The 15,398-nt window shown below is 49.3% G+C and overlaps 1 protein-coding gene across 3 annotated transcripts in view; it reads left to right on the top strand.

Moving 5' to 3' along the window:
- The window catches only part of FGD3 (FYVE, RhoGEF and PH domain containing 3), a 61,853-nt gene that overhangs the window by 14,773 nt on the left and 31,682 nt on the right, over positions 1 to 15,398 (top strand). For 2 of the 3 annotated variants that reach the window (XM_020915653.2, XM_020915650.2), the window contains exons 1-2: positions 6,256 to 6,502; positions 14,816 to 15,001. The gene's annotated coding sequence lies outside the window, so the exon portion shown is untranslated. Of the gene's footprint in view, positions 1 to 6,255; positions 6,503 to 14,815; positions 15,002 to 15,398 lie in introns of those variants that run through there. The other variant, XM_070459449.1, reaches the window with a different exon arrangement.

Here is a 15,398-nt window from a genome sequence, read left to right as displayed (position 1 = left end):
GGTTGAGTCAAATTAACTCATCTAACTCCACATATCTGGTAACAGTAAATAAATTGCTTTACATTTGGTAGCTGTTTTTATCATCCTTTTGTCTTTCATGCTGCCTCACTGACACATGAACTAGACAGTTATTTAGAATGTGAAATGTCATAAGAGGCAAGATTTTGAGAGAAAGCTAACTTGCTTATGGCCTTACAACAGGATTGTTCCATCTCATTAAAATATTCAGTACTGAATTCATAATCCCTAGATTATGGAGTAGTTTTAGATGTACAGACAAGCTGCAAAGATAATGTAAATTCCTATAACCTTCACCCAGCTTGCCACAACATGGGCATCTACAAAACTAGGTTCCATTTGTCAAGAAATTGGCATTGGTGACGTCACTCCAAATCTTTGTTGTGACGAGACAAAGAACCGAGGAGCATACACTCGCCTGACATTTAAATACCACAAACTACAGTTTGTAGTCAGATTTCACCAGCATCCAATCTGGGCTATAATATTTTATTTACTATATTGGATTTTTAAATTTAAAAAAAATTTAGAGTGGTTTTACTTTCACAGCAACGTTAAGAGGGAAAAGGGATATTCCAGTATATTCCCCACCCCTGAACATATATAGCTTTCTTATTAACAATGTCTCCCACCAGAGTGGTACATTTGTTTACAATAGAGCAGTTGTAACAGATTGAGCAATTGAAGAGAGAATTAGTTTCTCTTTGTATAAGTTTTTTTTTTTTTGAACAATGTAAGTTTTTCTATGAAGAAATAAAGTACCTTAATTCTTAATGTTTTTAATGTCTTGTCACAACATAATGAATGAATGTTGGTTTTACTATTTTTCATCTTTCTATATTTATAGTAACAGTGTGAGATTTTCAATGTTCTGACAAAATTTCTAAAGGTGCTGGAACAATAGTACTTCCCCTGTTGGTCAGAACTACTTTGCAGGCCCTTTCTTGGTTTTGCACTGCTGTGCAGTAGGGGCTGCCTGCCACCTGGCTGGTTAGAAGGGATTTGCTGATGCCCACTCTGGGTCACTGTGATGGCAGAGTACCCTATCAGGGACACTGAAGTGGTATTGACTCTGTGGTTCTGATCCCAAAGGACACGGGGGGACTGTGGGGCAGAGGTGAGGGGGCGCATACAGGGGCCAGTAGCAAGGCTGAGAGTAGGGTCTCTGATGGGAGAACAGTGGAGCTGACAGCTCTTGGACCATCCAGAAGAGTGGCTCCCCGGGTGTATTCCAAGTTGCCCAGTACCAAAGCAATGATTGCTCAATGCCCATGGTCCAGAATGGACATCTGATAGCTCACAGGAGTGTCCCAGGAGAGGTTGCTTACACCTACAGTACTGCAGGACAGCAAGAGCTAGTTCAGCTCAGATCAGTACAGGCGAGAGGATGAAGCTACTCCCAGCCCTGCCACTTCTGGTGACAAGGAAGCCGGAGCCTCTGTTCTCCACCCTGCTATGGTCAGAGGATTTGAGATCTTTGAGCGCCCACTCAGAATGTATGCAGGCGGGCTAGGCCTTCCCTTTTCTAGCAGGTGCTTTTCCATTGCTGGCAACTGTGAGTAAAATCTGAATTTGTTCCCATGAAAGTGTCTTAAACATCTTCAGAATCTCTCATGGGCTTAGTTACGATCTCAAAGCTCAATGCCACATACAGTACAGGTGAGAGGTGATTTTTGCCCAGAGCTAGTGCTTTTGTTGTCCCCTGTCTGCAGGAAAACCTCAGTGAAGCTTGACCACATGTTTGACTCTGCATGCTCTGGGGCCATCAGATGTCCACAGCCAGTGAAACTTCTGCATGCTCAAAGGACCCTGGCAGTTGATCTGACTCCAAGCAGCATTTGGGGTGGGCCAATGGGTGCCAAGTTACCTGACAAATCCAGTCCAGGTGGAGTCTGGCTCAGGTATGTGCTTTGAAAATACCAGCTAGGAAAGAAGGGTCTTCCGGCAGGTGTGCCAGCAGACAAGAACCGTGAAGGGGCACTGCTGATTGGGAGATGTAGCTCTGGACAATGAGCAGAGAGGAATGGGGTGAACTGGAATCTTCTATGGCTCTTGTTTGGGTCTCTCTCATCTAATCACAGTGACCTTCAGAAAGGGAGGCATTGCTTCACTTTCATCTCCCAGATACTGTGCAAATTTCCCCTGTGACTATCCCTAACTCACGTCCCCACAGAGGAGTTACGGGAGACACAGTCCAGCTTAGCTCGTTGACAATCTGGAGTCCAGTCCCCTTCGTCTGATGGCTACTGGCCCGACTTCTATGCATTTGCCCGGCAGATGGGGAAGAGCGAACTGGAAGATTTTGAGAACATTTTTTGAGAGGCCAAGCCTGAAGGGAGCATGTCATTCCCATTGCCCAGGGCTGGCAACATGGCCCACCATCTGCAGGGGAGGTTGGGAGTAATAAGACGTGGTCACTTCACTCTCAATACTGTTCCATATTCCTCACGCTCAAATAAATGCGGATAAGATACAACTGTATGTGGCCATTTTATGTTTAATATTTTATACTATAAAAATACCCGTTTGGGGTGACCTCTGTGTGCCTTGAGCTAGGACACAACAGGCGTTGTATACACTCCTGGAGTAAACAGTGAATCAGGGAGTTCAGGTTTGAGCAGGAAACTAATGAACATAGAGACAAACAAATATATACAGAGACTCCATAAACCCTGGATTTACCACCCAAGGTCTCTTTCTTCACTCTTTCCACTGTCCTTTGTGCAGACCCGTTTGTTGAGGGCACAGCAGTAAGACCAGGTAGCAGTCACAGGATTGGAGGCACACAAAATGCAGCCAACACACCTCACAGTTTTTTGCACACCATCAGGTCACAACACAGCTTAGTCAAAGTAGGAAGAAAATAGGAAAGGGGGTAACAAACCACTCCAGGAGAAAGTCCCGGGAGGAGGTATCTCAGCATGACCATCAGTCTCTGGTACAGCAGTAGAGCCCTTGACCAAGCGTGAGTGGGAAGTGGCTTTGCAGCAAAGCCTCTGGCAGGGCCATCTGGAACAACACTCAGCAGTGTGGAGTTGGGTCCTCCAGCAAAGAGGCGTTAAGTCATTTGGCTCAGTGGTCTGAGCTTTTAAGAAGTCAGTCAGTAGATGTAACAGTTACTCTGGGGGTCTTGTCTCGATCAATCACCCCTTCTGTTCCCAGTCTTTCCTAGGATGCTGCCAAACAAGTGCCTTATCTCTGTTGACACTCTCAATGTATTACACTTCGACACTCAGAGTCCTATGTTGTACATTTCAAAACAACTAGTAAGGAAATTCACATTTGCCACTGTGACTGCATCTTGAATTATTTAATGTAGTTTAAATCCTATGAGTTTCACACAAGATGAATAGGAATCATAACACAGAAGAAGTCAAATCATGAGATCTTCCTGGGTTCCTCTCTGACCAGTCCCTTATTCCAAGAGACTGTCATATCCTCCTCTGTGTGGTCTTGGTGCTAAGCAGCAGCCCCACGTTAAGATATGGGCTGGGCCCCATTCACCGTGCCCCAGACCAGTTTCTCTTGGCTGGCTTGGGGCTCTCTCCCTTTGGATCACCTCTTGAGTGAAATGAATGGATATTCCCCTGGTAGAAAGGTCTCTGCTCACCCACTCTCTCCAGCCTTTGATTCCACAAGTTCCCTTTTAGTGACAGCTTTCAGAGTTCCTCTGCCTTCCTCAGATGGGCTGTTCCTCAGTCTTTGCCAGCTGTCCTGCTAGGTGGGGCTGGGAGTTTCTGGGGCAAAGCAGGGACCATGTGGGGGAGCACTCATGATCAGTGCTGCTTCCTGTGTGGCGAGCAACTTGGGGGAGTCTGGGCGTCCCCTTTGGAGGATGGATGGGCAGAGGGATGCAGTTTGGGGAACCTGGCCTTCCGCTGAAGAGCCTCTGACTCATGAAGCTATTCACGGTCACAAAGAGTGGTGAAGGGAAGAGCCTTCACCATTGTTACCAGGGAACCCTTCAGGGATGAGGACACAGTTTGAATCACTGGGTCATTATTGGAATAATTGGATAGAGGAATAGGACTGTGTGCCGTTAATACCCTGTAGTCATCTCTTCACTTTGGGCTGATGCCCCCTGACCGTAAGTCACCCTTCATGCATTTCCTGATGATCATTTTATATCATTGCATAATGGATCTATCTATTGCATAATGAAATGTCCAAAACTGAGTGATGTAAGACAAAACTTACCAACTCAGTTTTGGTGAGTCAGGAATTTTGGTGCAGTTTGTCTCTGGCTTGGAGACCTTAGCGAGGTCGTAGTCTTACCCAAAGATTTGACTGGGGCCAAGGGTGCACGTCCATATGATTCATTACCTCATGGCAATTTGGTGCTGGCTGTTGGCTGAGTGCCCAGCTCCTCCCCACATGGGGCTCTCATCAGAGCAGCTTGAGCACCATCACGACATGGTGGCTGGCTCCCCCAGAGTAAGCGCCCAAGAGATAAAGGCAGAAGCTGCAATGTGGTGACTGACCTGGTCTCAGAAGTTACCCTTGATATTTCTGCGGTGTCCTATTGACTGTATTACTGCAGCAACCCTATTCAAAGTGGGCACAGCTGTAGCAGAGTGGGGCCACCAAGATCCTTCTTGGGGCATGGCTGCCACAAACATGCTTCTTGTTGGAGGGTGTCACTCCCAGTGGAGAATCCCCTGCCCCCAGGATGAGAGGGCACTTTACCCCAGTTCTTCTTTTCAGCATACTCTGCCACCACATGACCCCTGGATCATTATACCTGGTCTGCAGCTGTGCTGCCAGGGTTCATCTCTGCCTTTTTGGGCCATTTCTGTACAGCAGAGATCTGGGCTTGGGTATCCAGGTCCTGATGAGTCCCCTTGCCAGTCCTCTGGCTTAGGGATGTCAACAAGGGGGAGGGCTGTGCTGGGAGATGGTGGCAGGCACCGTCCTTGCCAGCCTGGGCTGGAAGCACTCGGATGGCTGATCTACCCCAGGCCAAGCTCTCTTTCCTCACAAAACTCCAACCACGCATCCTATACTATCTCCATTTTATGAGAAGAATTGGGGCTCCAAGGGGCTCTGTGATGTATGGAGGTGACACACCCTATCAGCCAGGATGTGAAACCAGGTACCCCTGAGACATAGGCCACCCTCTCTTCCATCACTTGCTGACTGAGCTGCTCTCAGTCCACAGTGATGGCTGGGGGCCAGATGGAACTCATCTTAACGCTGGTCTTCAGATTTCTGGAGAAAATGCACTCATGTATTCTGGAGCTGGACCTGGCCCCAAGGTGGTCCTATCCATAGGGCCTGACACATGGTGGATTTCACTGCCATGAGCCATGGAGGTGAGCAAGAGCTTATCAGTGTCTTGGTCATAGAATTCTTCAAGTCTTTGGTTGAAAGGAAGAACATCTGGAGGTGAAAGTGGGTAGCATCTCTCAGACTACCCCCTCCCAAACAACTGGTAAACATTTAAAAGAACAGAGAGTAGAAGCAAATCCCCTCTCCAGCTGCTGTGGGCATCCCTTGGGAACCCATGGAGAAACACGGCTGTGTGGTGTGCCAAGGGAGGTCAGTATGGACTGGAGAAATTATCTCATTAACTGGCCCCTTCAATGATTTCATTCGTTATACTCACACGATCCCTGTGTGTGAGGTATTGCCTCTGAGGGGGCTCTATGGCGACCCCCATAAAACAAGGAAACCAAGGTCCAGAGAAATCTCTTTGCTTTTTAAAAAACGTATAAGTCTGGATGAAGAATCCATCATTTAAACCAGAATTTGTGGTCTAAGCCTTGTACCAATCTTGTATCTTCATATATTTACTTTTCACTCTAAAAGTCATGGAGACCTCTCTAGGTGCTAGGAAGGGCTGGATCTGGCTGGAGCAGCCAGATCATCAAATATGGGACAGGTCTCCTTAGGAAATTGGGATGGGGGCGTGACTGGCTTCACCCCTGGGAGCACCTTGAAACAATCCATTTTCAATTTTCCAACAGTCTATGGACATTTTTCACTGTTGCCACCCAAGAAAATTCAAGAAAGCCTCTGGTGGCCAATTGGGCCATTTCTTTGATCTAGGAGCCACAGCCTGGATGGTCTGGAGCCAGCCCCGCTGCTCAGGCACTGCACCCACTGGATGCCCCCTCTCTGAAGTTCTGAGAGATGGGCACCTGGAAGTCTGCTTAGAAAAACCGATAGCGGCAGAGGCAGGACGGCTGTGGCCTCCACACTGGAACCACTTGGGGCACCCGGAGCAGCCTGTTAAACTTTAAACCACCGCAGGCCACCTCGCGGCCAGCATTGCCTGGTCCTCAGACAGCATTCCAGCTGATTGGGGCTGTATTTTTGCATGTAACGCAAGGGGAGAACCAGTGAGCTTGAGTGTGTGATAGTGCGGAAATGCAAATGCACAGTAGTTTAGTGACCCATATTGCGAAAACCAGCAAAAGGAAGTTGTGTTTTGCTGCTGCCTGAAGTCAGTCCTGAAGAGAAGTACGTGCGCCGCAGACGACAGGTGAGTGGTGCTGGCTCCGGGGTCTTCGCCAGCCCAGAGAGCGTCTGCTGGTCCCGTAAGGGGCACTTTCGGGGTCAGGGAAAGTTCAGAGCAGTAGTCATTTGGGGTCGGATGTCTCGAAGGCAGGAAGCTGCCGTGGTGGCGCCGAGCGGCGTCTTGTGAGCGCTGTCTTCCTCTGGTGCCTCTGGCATGATTTGTAACTAGTCGCTGAGCAGTGAGTGAGCTTACCGAGCAGCACACTGTTGAGTGTTCTGTGGCAGTTTAGACTCTAGCAAAGATGAACCTGAGGGCTGGGGTCCCTGAATAGCCTGGACCTACGGAGAAGGGATCAGTGGTCCCAAACACAGTCCCTAGAGACTGTGGGGCTTCAGAAGATTCCTCTGCAATCTGCATTTTAGGTCCTGACAGGGCCTGTCTATGATGGGCTGCTAGGAGGCAAGGCTGAGCCTGTCAGAGCCTCTTCAGAACCCCATACTGTGCCCAGAGAGTGCAGGATGGTGGCCAGGCCACCCTGGCCTCAGGGAGGGTGATGGGCAGCCATGGGGTGCCAGAGGCAGCTGTGTTTGTGCCAGTTGTACTGAGGGGGTGTGTTCTAGGGCAACTGTACCCAGAGCACTTGGCTCCTAGGACACTGGCGTTTGCAGCGTGGGAGTCCCAGTGATCGCAAACCATCAGCCCGTTTACAGTTTCTTGGGGTCAGTGAGGTGCTGTGGATTCCCCCTGGGAGGTGGAAAGATGGGTCTGGGGTTTTCATTGGAGGAGGGAACCTGAGTATGTGGCAGCAGGTGGCTGGTATCCTGGTGATGTTCATGGCCCACTGGGACATTTGGCTTGCAGTCCCTCCCCCGGCTCTGTGACTATGGGTCACTGATTCTACCACCCAACTTTCCCATATGTGAAGTGGGATCTGAGTGGGGCCAGGCTCCAGAGGTGAGCACAGCCCTGGGAGGCTGGGTGTGCTCAGGGAAGCTCTGCTGTTCCTCACATTAGTCCTCAGACAAATCCCACAGTGACTCTGCTCCACCACTCTTTTAGGAGAGGAAACTGAGAAACTGAGGCCCATCACTTGCCCCCGACCATGGACTGTAAGCTGACAAGCTGGGCCCAAACTCAAACCTTTGGAGCCTGAAAACTTGATTGGCAAGTGGCCCTGGGGCTGGGTGGGGCTGGGTGCTGAGGGGAGGAAGTGGTTTGTCTTCGGCTGGGTAGTTGCAGGAGGCCAGAGGCCCTGGTTCCGCAACTCGCACTGATGTCTGTTTCCACACAAAACCAGCACCTCCGAATATGCAATGGCCCCCAAAGCTGGACAGGATTATAAGCTCTGCACACACAGAAGCCTAGACTGTGGTAGGTCTGTTGAGGTTAGAGCTGAGATGAGGTGCTGAGCAAGGCCCCAAAGGAAAGGTGAGGTCTTGCTGCCCTGAGCTCCTTGAGAGCCTAGGGTAGGGATTGTTGCTGGACTCAGAACAGTGATCACAGAGGAGTCTCCAAGAGCATGCCAGGATCACAGTCAAGTGCCAGGAACACTTGCCTTTCTGCTTGCTTGCCACCTGCTCCAGGTGGGCTCTGATGACCGCACTGACAGATGAGGAAACAGGTCCATGGAAAAGTGGATGAGCTGGGAGTAAAAATATCACCTTGGAGCAGTATTGACCATAGCACAGATGTGAAACCCAAACCTGAATGGGGTGTCACTCACCTGCCTGACTCCCTGGCTGCCTACAGCTATGAGATCCATCCTGGCTCCAACCCCCAAACCCTGTCCCCTCCCCCTCTGGGCTCACACACCTAGGCACTGCCAGCTCTGCAGATGGCATGACTCACTCTTGTTTGCTTTGGGCCCTTCCCTCTGTCTGAGGCTGTTCCCTTTGTCTGGGACACTGGTCCCTCTGCCTGCGATACTGTTCTCTCTGTCTGAGATATTGTTCCCTCTAGCAGAGATGCTGTTTCCTCTGTTGGGACACTGTTTCCTCTGTCTGGGTTGCTGTCCCCTGTCTGAGCCCTTATGTATGGTGGCGATGACTGGTTGCTTAGGTTCCCAGTGAAGTGGATGGTAACCAACCTTGTACATCACTTCTGGGGGGTTTGGTGGGGGCTACTTGGAGCCCCTTGGTGTCCAGGACCCAGAGCTCTTGTTGGTGCAGCCATGCAGCTTTGAGGGTGTGAAATCCACCGTCTAGGCCTCCATTTCACTGTAATTACCTGAGATGGTCACCATGCAGTTAGATGAGATGATGTGGGGCTGTCAAGTGATGGACAGTAGGAGATGGGGTTTGACCTTCTGTAATCTTGATTTGCATTTTGTATTTTGAAAAATTTGGACTTGACCAGAGCATATTTTTGTAGGGCTATATAAAAGTACACGTTAGAAGGAAATAAAACTGAGATGCTGATTCAAATTCATCTATTCACTTACTCACTGAACATGTTTACTGAGCCCTGCTGTTTGCCAGGTGGCAGACCACACGAAGGAGGTAAGATTTCCACCTGTGTGGTCTGCAGCCGGCGGGGAGAGGAGTGGGGAGGTGTGGGTGAGCCTGGCGGGTAGGAGCTGTGGAGGAAGGAGTTCTCTTCCGAGGAAGGCCTATCACAGAGCAGGGAATGAGTGCGGGGTGCTGGGCTAGGCTGTTCCTCCAGAGCGAGGGCCTTCCAAAGGCCCCTGAAGTGGCTCAGCGTGGAGGGAGAGGCAGGGTCATATCTGTGTTAGGGTTTTCAGTGTCAACTGGAAGCTGTTGGAAAGTTCTTATCTGTTTTGATTCATTGATTTTTTAAATAAAAATTTTAAACACAATCAAAAGTAGAGAGGAATATTTAGTGAGCCCAGGGTGCCCCATGGGAGAGGTCAGAATGGAACAAGGAGCCCCTGTTACCTCACCCTGAGTGTGGGCCGAGGGGTCTTGGGTGCTGTGGCGATAAACTCTTTTCCCAAAAAAACTTGATTACAAAACATTTTAAAACTATGGCAAAGCTCCAATAATTTTGCAGTGCTCACTCCTGAGATTCTATTTGATTTATCATACATTTAGATGCCTATGCAAGAAAGGATTTTACTTTTTATTTCCAAGGTTGTAATTTTATTTCTGTAGTTGCTTTTGATGTATGGCAATGCATAGTGTCTGTAATATTTATACTTATTCTCCTTCTAGATGAAAGTAAAATAGAAACAGAAACAAAATATGAATCAGAAATAAGCATAAAAAATTTAAAAATAAAAAAAGGAAATAAAGAAAAAATAGTAAATATACACATAAAAAAAAGATTAAGTTGAAGCAGTACAGAGACTTCCCTGGCAGTTCAGTAGTTAAGACTCCACACTTCCACTGCAGGGGGCATGGTTTGGAGCCCAGGTCGGTGAACTAAATCCCACATGCCAGGCAGCATGGCCAAAGAAGAGAGCAAGAAAGAAACGTCACAATGATCTGTTTCCACACCTGACTACATACAGTGTAGCTCTGCATGTGGCCCTTTTAGTCACAGCTCCTTACACTGTACCCAGTTGCGTTCTTGGACTTGTTTTCTCTGAACGTCTGTCAACCCAGCTCTGGGCACATGTCATCACTGCTAGGCTCATTGTGTGATTTCACCAACTCCTTCTGTAGCTAAGCAGGTCCTATGATGGGGAACTAGGAGCTTCAGGTGATGCTAATGGCTGAAGGTCATCAGCCTGGTGAGGTGTCCTGCCCATGTTTGTCTGTTAGGACTGCTAAAAAAGGATGATATAGCCAGTTGGAGGTAGAGTGTTGTGTGCTGCCTTGGGCTTTAAGAATCTTTGTGGGACTGTTGTTGGGTCCAGTGCTGTTGACTAGTCTCCTTTCCTCCTCTCTCTGCTAGCCCCATCCTGCCTTGAAGTACCGTTGACCCCAACTGAATTTTGAAGCATATGGCACCCCAGTGTCTGTGTCCATCTCTGGATTCTCAGCACACAGGATGGAGACCACAGACTGTGCCAGCCAGAGCACTTCCTAGGCTGAGACCCCAAGACAAGTATTGTGCTCTGGATCCTAACACTGGAGTGCAGGCACCTCTGGGTTGTGGAGCAGCTTTTCAGACATGCCATCGATTGTTGCATCTGGCAGGGCCAGCACAACCAGACCTTTGTCACTGCTGATAGAGCCTCGTAGGTTTCTGCAGCCTTACCCCCCAGCCTGCAAACTGTATGTAGGTGTGTGCAACATAGCAGTTTCTGGTATTGCCCCATGGTGCTTTCAGTATGGATTTGGATTGTTTGGATTCCCTCCTTCATGTAAGCAACCACCCCACTGAGCACCATCATCTCTCATGATTCTGGGACTGGTGGGGTGCATCCCAGTGGCTCTCATTCAGGGTTTCTCTGGGACTGTAACCAGTCAGGGCTAGAACTGTTTCAAAGGCTTCCTCTCAGGCTCATACCTCTGATGGCTGCTGATAGCTGTCAGCTGGGGCCGCGTGTTCCGGGGCCACTAAGCCATGTCAGTGACAAAGCGGTGGAGATCCCTGCCCACTTGGGGCCTCCAAGATACCAGGCGACAGGCAGCAAGTGAGATGGGCATAGTGATGATTTTAGTGGGAGCTCCTGCATTGCATCCGCAGTGGGGACGTCCAGCGTCTGGTGGAGCAGAATTGTGGCCTATCTGCAGGGCTATCCCTGCCTGACTCAGGCAGCTGCCAAGCAGTTTGGGGACGCCAGGGCAGGGACCACACCCCTCCTGCTACCCTATCCACTGGCTGCACAGTGCACTCGGTAGCAGGGCACATTTAATTTCTCTGTGCTTCTTCAGTCCCCACACCTCCCCTGGTCCGAGGTTTGGGGCCTTTGATACTGGCTGGTGGCAGCCGTGGGTGTCAGGGGCCCTGGGCCCTGGCTGAGTCCAGTAGCAGGCTCAACTCACCTAGAGTAGGCTCTCTCAGCTCAGAGAGCTCAGGGCTTCAAAGAGAGAGGTAAGTGGCTGGGAAGATAGAAATGACAAATGCGCCTTGGTTCCTGCATGGTTTTACATCTTTGGCCTTGGGCATGTCAGAATGAGCCTGGAACCCAGTCCAAGGGGTTCAGAGCAGCATGTCTGCTAGACTCAGCTCCTGGGTGCTGATTCCCCTAGGCCACATGGCCAGGATCAGCTTTGGCATCCTTGTCTGAGACATGGAATGTCACACACCTTGGTGACTACAACTGAGCAAGCATACAAAAGCGCTCAGCACATCCCCAGGCACATGGGATATATGTGTATGTGTATGTGTATGTAATTGGATGTGTGTTTATGTGTATGTGTGTGTGCATATGTGTGTACATGTGTGAAGGCATGTGTGTGTGTGGCAGGCACTCTTGCACATATGTGTCCCCTGCCCTAACCTTCCCTCAGTCTTCCGCTCCTCTGAGCTGTGAGGAGGGGAGGCTGTAACTGGGCTGGCCTGCCCTGCACTCACCTTGGCCTTGGAAAGGCAGCAGGGAGACCAATCGAGGCTGTGGGCTGTATCCTGCAGCTTCCTAAGTCAGATTAGAGGGTGGTCTCAGTTGTTCTGCAACCAAAACCACCCTCCACCAGGTACTCTGCTCCCTGGAGGATATCTTTATGCCGAGACCCGGGTTTCCCAGTCTGGCCAAGCCTTGATCAGCTGCCCTTGCACAAAAACCCTTGGAAGATAGATGGTCATGCCTGAAGGACCTCCAGAGGAAGGATACAACTCCTCTCCTTGACGGGGATCCGGGCAAGCCAGGCTGCTGCAGCCTCCCCAGGCTCTGGGCCTGCCACACCCCTTGCCACTGTCCTCTGCATAGTTTATTGTCCCTTCTGTAACAAGGAAATGACACTTTGGTGAATGTTAGCAACTCACCAAGTCTTTGTAACTCAGAGGTATCACCTTCCTTGAAGTATAGTCAACATACAATTAACTGTATATGTTTAAGATGTACAATTGGATGTTTCAACTTACACACACATACACACACACATGTGATGAGCACCCCTGTCCACTCTGGAAGGCTTCCTTGTGTTCCATTGTAACCCCCACATCACACCTACCCCTCCTTCCAGGAAACATCCTGGTCTGCTTTCTGGCACCACATGTTAGGGTACATTTCCTAGAATTCTATGTAAATGGAAAAACAAGTGGGCACCTTTTCCTTTGTCTTTTTTTCACTTGAAATAATTTTTTTCTAGATTCATCCTTATTATTGAGAAATATTCCTTTTTCCCCTCAGTGATCAAAACATTTGTGTAGAATTGATATCAACTTTGGTCATTTTTTTCTCAAGTATTTTTCATGCTCACTCCTTTTTAAACACTCCACGTATGTATTCTGGTTACACACGTATTATGCTGTTCATAGTTTTTCTGCATCTCACAATTCACTCTCTCTTTCACATAGATAACTTCTATAGTCTCTCCAAACTCACTAATTTTTCTTCTTTAATGTCTAATCTGCCATCAGTCCCTTCCAGTGGGTTTTGATCTCACACCTTGTGGTTTTCATCTTTAGAAATTGGATATGCATCTTTTTTTATTTTCTGTGTCTCTGCTGACCTTTTGAATATAAAGCAGGCACTGCTGCTGCCTTAAAGACCTTGTCTGCTAATTCTAGCATCTGTATCAGATACAGGTCAATTTCAATTCATTGACTTTTCCTCCTCACTGTGGGTTATGTATTCTTGCCCTCTATGTCTGGTAATTTTGGGTTGGATGCCAGACACTGTAAATTTCACCTTACTGGATTCTGAATATGTCTGTACTTCTATAATTGTCCTGGAGCATTGTTTAGCGATGCTATTAAGTTGCTTGTAAACAGAGGGAACTTCCTGTTAAAATTCATCAGTATTTGTTAGGTGGGACCTGAGTAGAGCTCACTGTGGGGCTAATTATGCCCTTACACTGAGGCGAGACCCTTCCAAGTTATCTAAGTCCCTGCGGATATTGGGGTTTTCAATCTGGCTGGTGGAAACAGGCTTATTCCCAGCTTTGTGTGAGCCTGAGTTGATGTTCCCTTTGATCCCCTCAGGTAGCTCTTTCTCAAGTCTTGTAGTTTCCTTGCACAAGCACTGAGCTAGCCCGAGGGCCCTCGTCAGTTCTCTGCACTCACCCTGCGCAGCTCTCTCTCTAGCCACCTACCCTGTGACGCCCAGCTCTGTCTCCTCACTCAGGGGTCGACCTGGGATCCCCTTCTCCAGGCAGGAAGTTGGGGTGACAGAGGGCTCACTGCACATGTTTCTACCTTCAGAAGCACTGTGCTTTGCTGCCTGGGGTAAGGTGTCTCTCAAACTGCTGTTTTGTATGCTTTACCCATGATTTAGTTGCTTCAGGTGAGAGAGTAGCTCCAATTTATTCAGTCTTGACCAGAAGCAGGAGGCCCTGAGGTGTGATTGCAGCAGGCTCAACCTGGCACCGGATGGCTGCACTAGACATGCCAAAGCTGACTGTGTGGCCTGAATTCCATCTGGCATATTTTTATTGCTGTGTCATGTCTGATTTCTAGAAACTGGAGATTATCTTCTGTGCTATGAGAAGAATGCGGCAAAGCATGCATTTTCTGTTTAGAAATATTGATATTCCTCCCCATTAAGTTCTTGAAGAATGTGGCAGTAGCAATACTAAATGTGCACCCTGCACTGGTTTTGGTGTCACTTGACTCAGAAGAAATCTGATTGCACTGGGAAACAAGAGTGCAGGAAACTCACAGGGGCTGGATCTTTGCTCGGCTCCTGGGGCCTCACCAGCCCTCAAGGCCATATGCGTGCAGAGGTGGGTCACACTTCTCTTCTGAGCACCCTCTGCCAGGAGACCCTTCTGCTGCATGGGTGGCCAAGGGTCAGGCTTCAGGACACCTTTTTGATTGTGTGTCTTGAGGGGAGGGAGACCTGTGCCTCCACTGATGGTTCTTTATTTTGTTTAGTGAGGGAGGAAGGGAACGTGTGAAGAAGCCACTAACAGCAGAGCTGACTGTGACTGTGAGCACAGGAAGTGCATGTGTCTGGGAGGGCATGTGGAGATGCCTGCTGGGTCCCCTCAGTCATGATGGGTACTGCACACTCGAAGGGACCCTTTCTCCCTGAGTCATGGCATGACTGGGGACAAGCTCAGTTCTGGCCCCAGTTTTAAGCCGGCCCTAGAAGCTGCTACGTGCCACGGCCATTGCCATACATGCTCCCCTGGGCTGGGGGCCAGGGAATCAGCCATGCTCCATCTACCCACACGCCTCTACGACCTGCTCAACGGTTCCCTGCCCTGAGTGGTGGCCTGAAGCTGCCCTTCCATCTTCTCCCGGGAGAACTAGGTCTGTCACCCAGGTTGCTCTAAGTGCCAGTGAAGGAGGTGGTTGACATTCTCTTTTCACCTTTTTTTTTAGAACTTCCTGAACTACTCCATTTCAAAACCTCTGGGCAAGAAAAAGATTTTCAGCAAATCGCTCCCCCCCCTGCCAAGTCTCGTGCAAGGCCGGGGCTGGCCAACCCAAAGGACCCAGAAAGCAGTCAGCAGGGAGCCTGGCACCCGCCCTTCACCTCAGTGCCCTTGTGGAGTCTTCTAGCTTCAGGTAACCCACCTGTCACCCAGGAATAAGTGACTGCTGTTCCTGGTCGCTGTCCTTCTCTGCAGCTCCACTGTGGGTTCAACTAGAAGATGTGGGGGAATGTCAGTCTCCTGCAGGCTAGTCTCACCTTTGACCCTCTCTGTGCGGGTCTGACACTTGACTGGCTGACACCTGAAGGGCATTCCCCCCACAAGGTTTTCCAGAAGAGGCACCACGAGAGACCATGAAACAGCCCCAGTGTGTAAATGTAGCAGCGGGAGGAATTTGGGCCCAAGACCCAGGCTCCTCAGCCCCTGGGTCTCTGGAAAGTGTCAGGTCACCTGTCAGACAGGATATCTACAATGATATGGAGGGAGGGTCTTGATGGGGATCCTGCCTCACCTCAGAGCTACCTTGTAGG

This window comes from Odocoileus virginianus, chromosome 31 (assembly GCF_023699985.2).
Source record: "Odocoileus virginianus isolate 20LAN1187 ecotype Illinois chromosome 31, Ovbor_1.2, whole genome shotgun sequence".
Lineage (NCBI taxonomy): Eukaryota > Metazoa > Chordata > Mammalia > Artiodactyla > Cervidae > Odocoileus > Odocoileus virginianus.
Note: the sequence above shows the minus strand (reverse complement) of the source record. Positions and strands in the feature narration are given on the sequence as shown.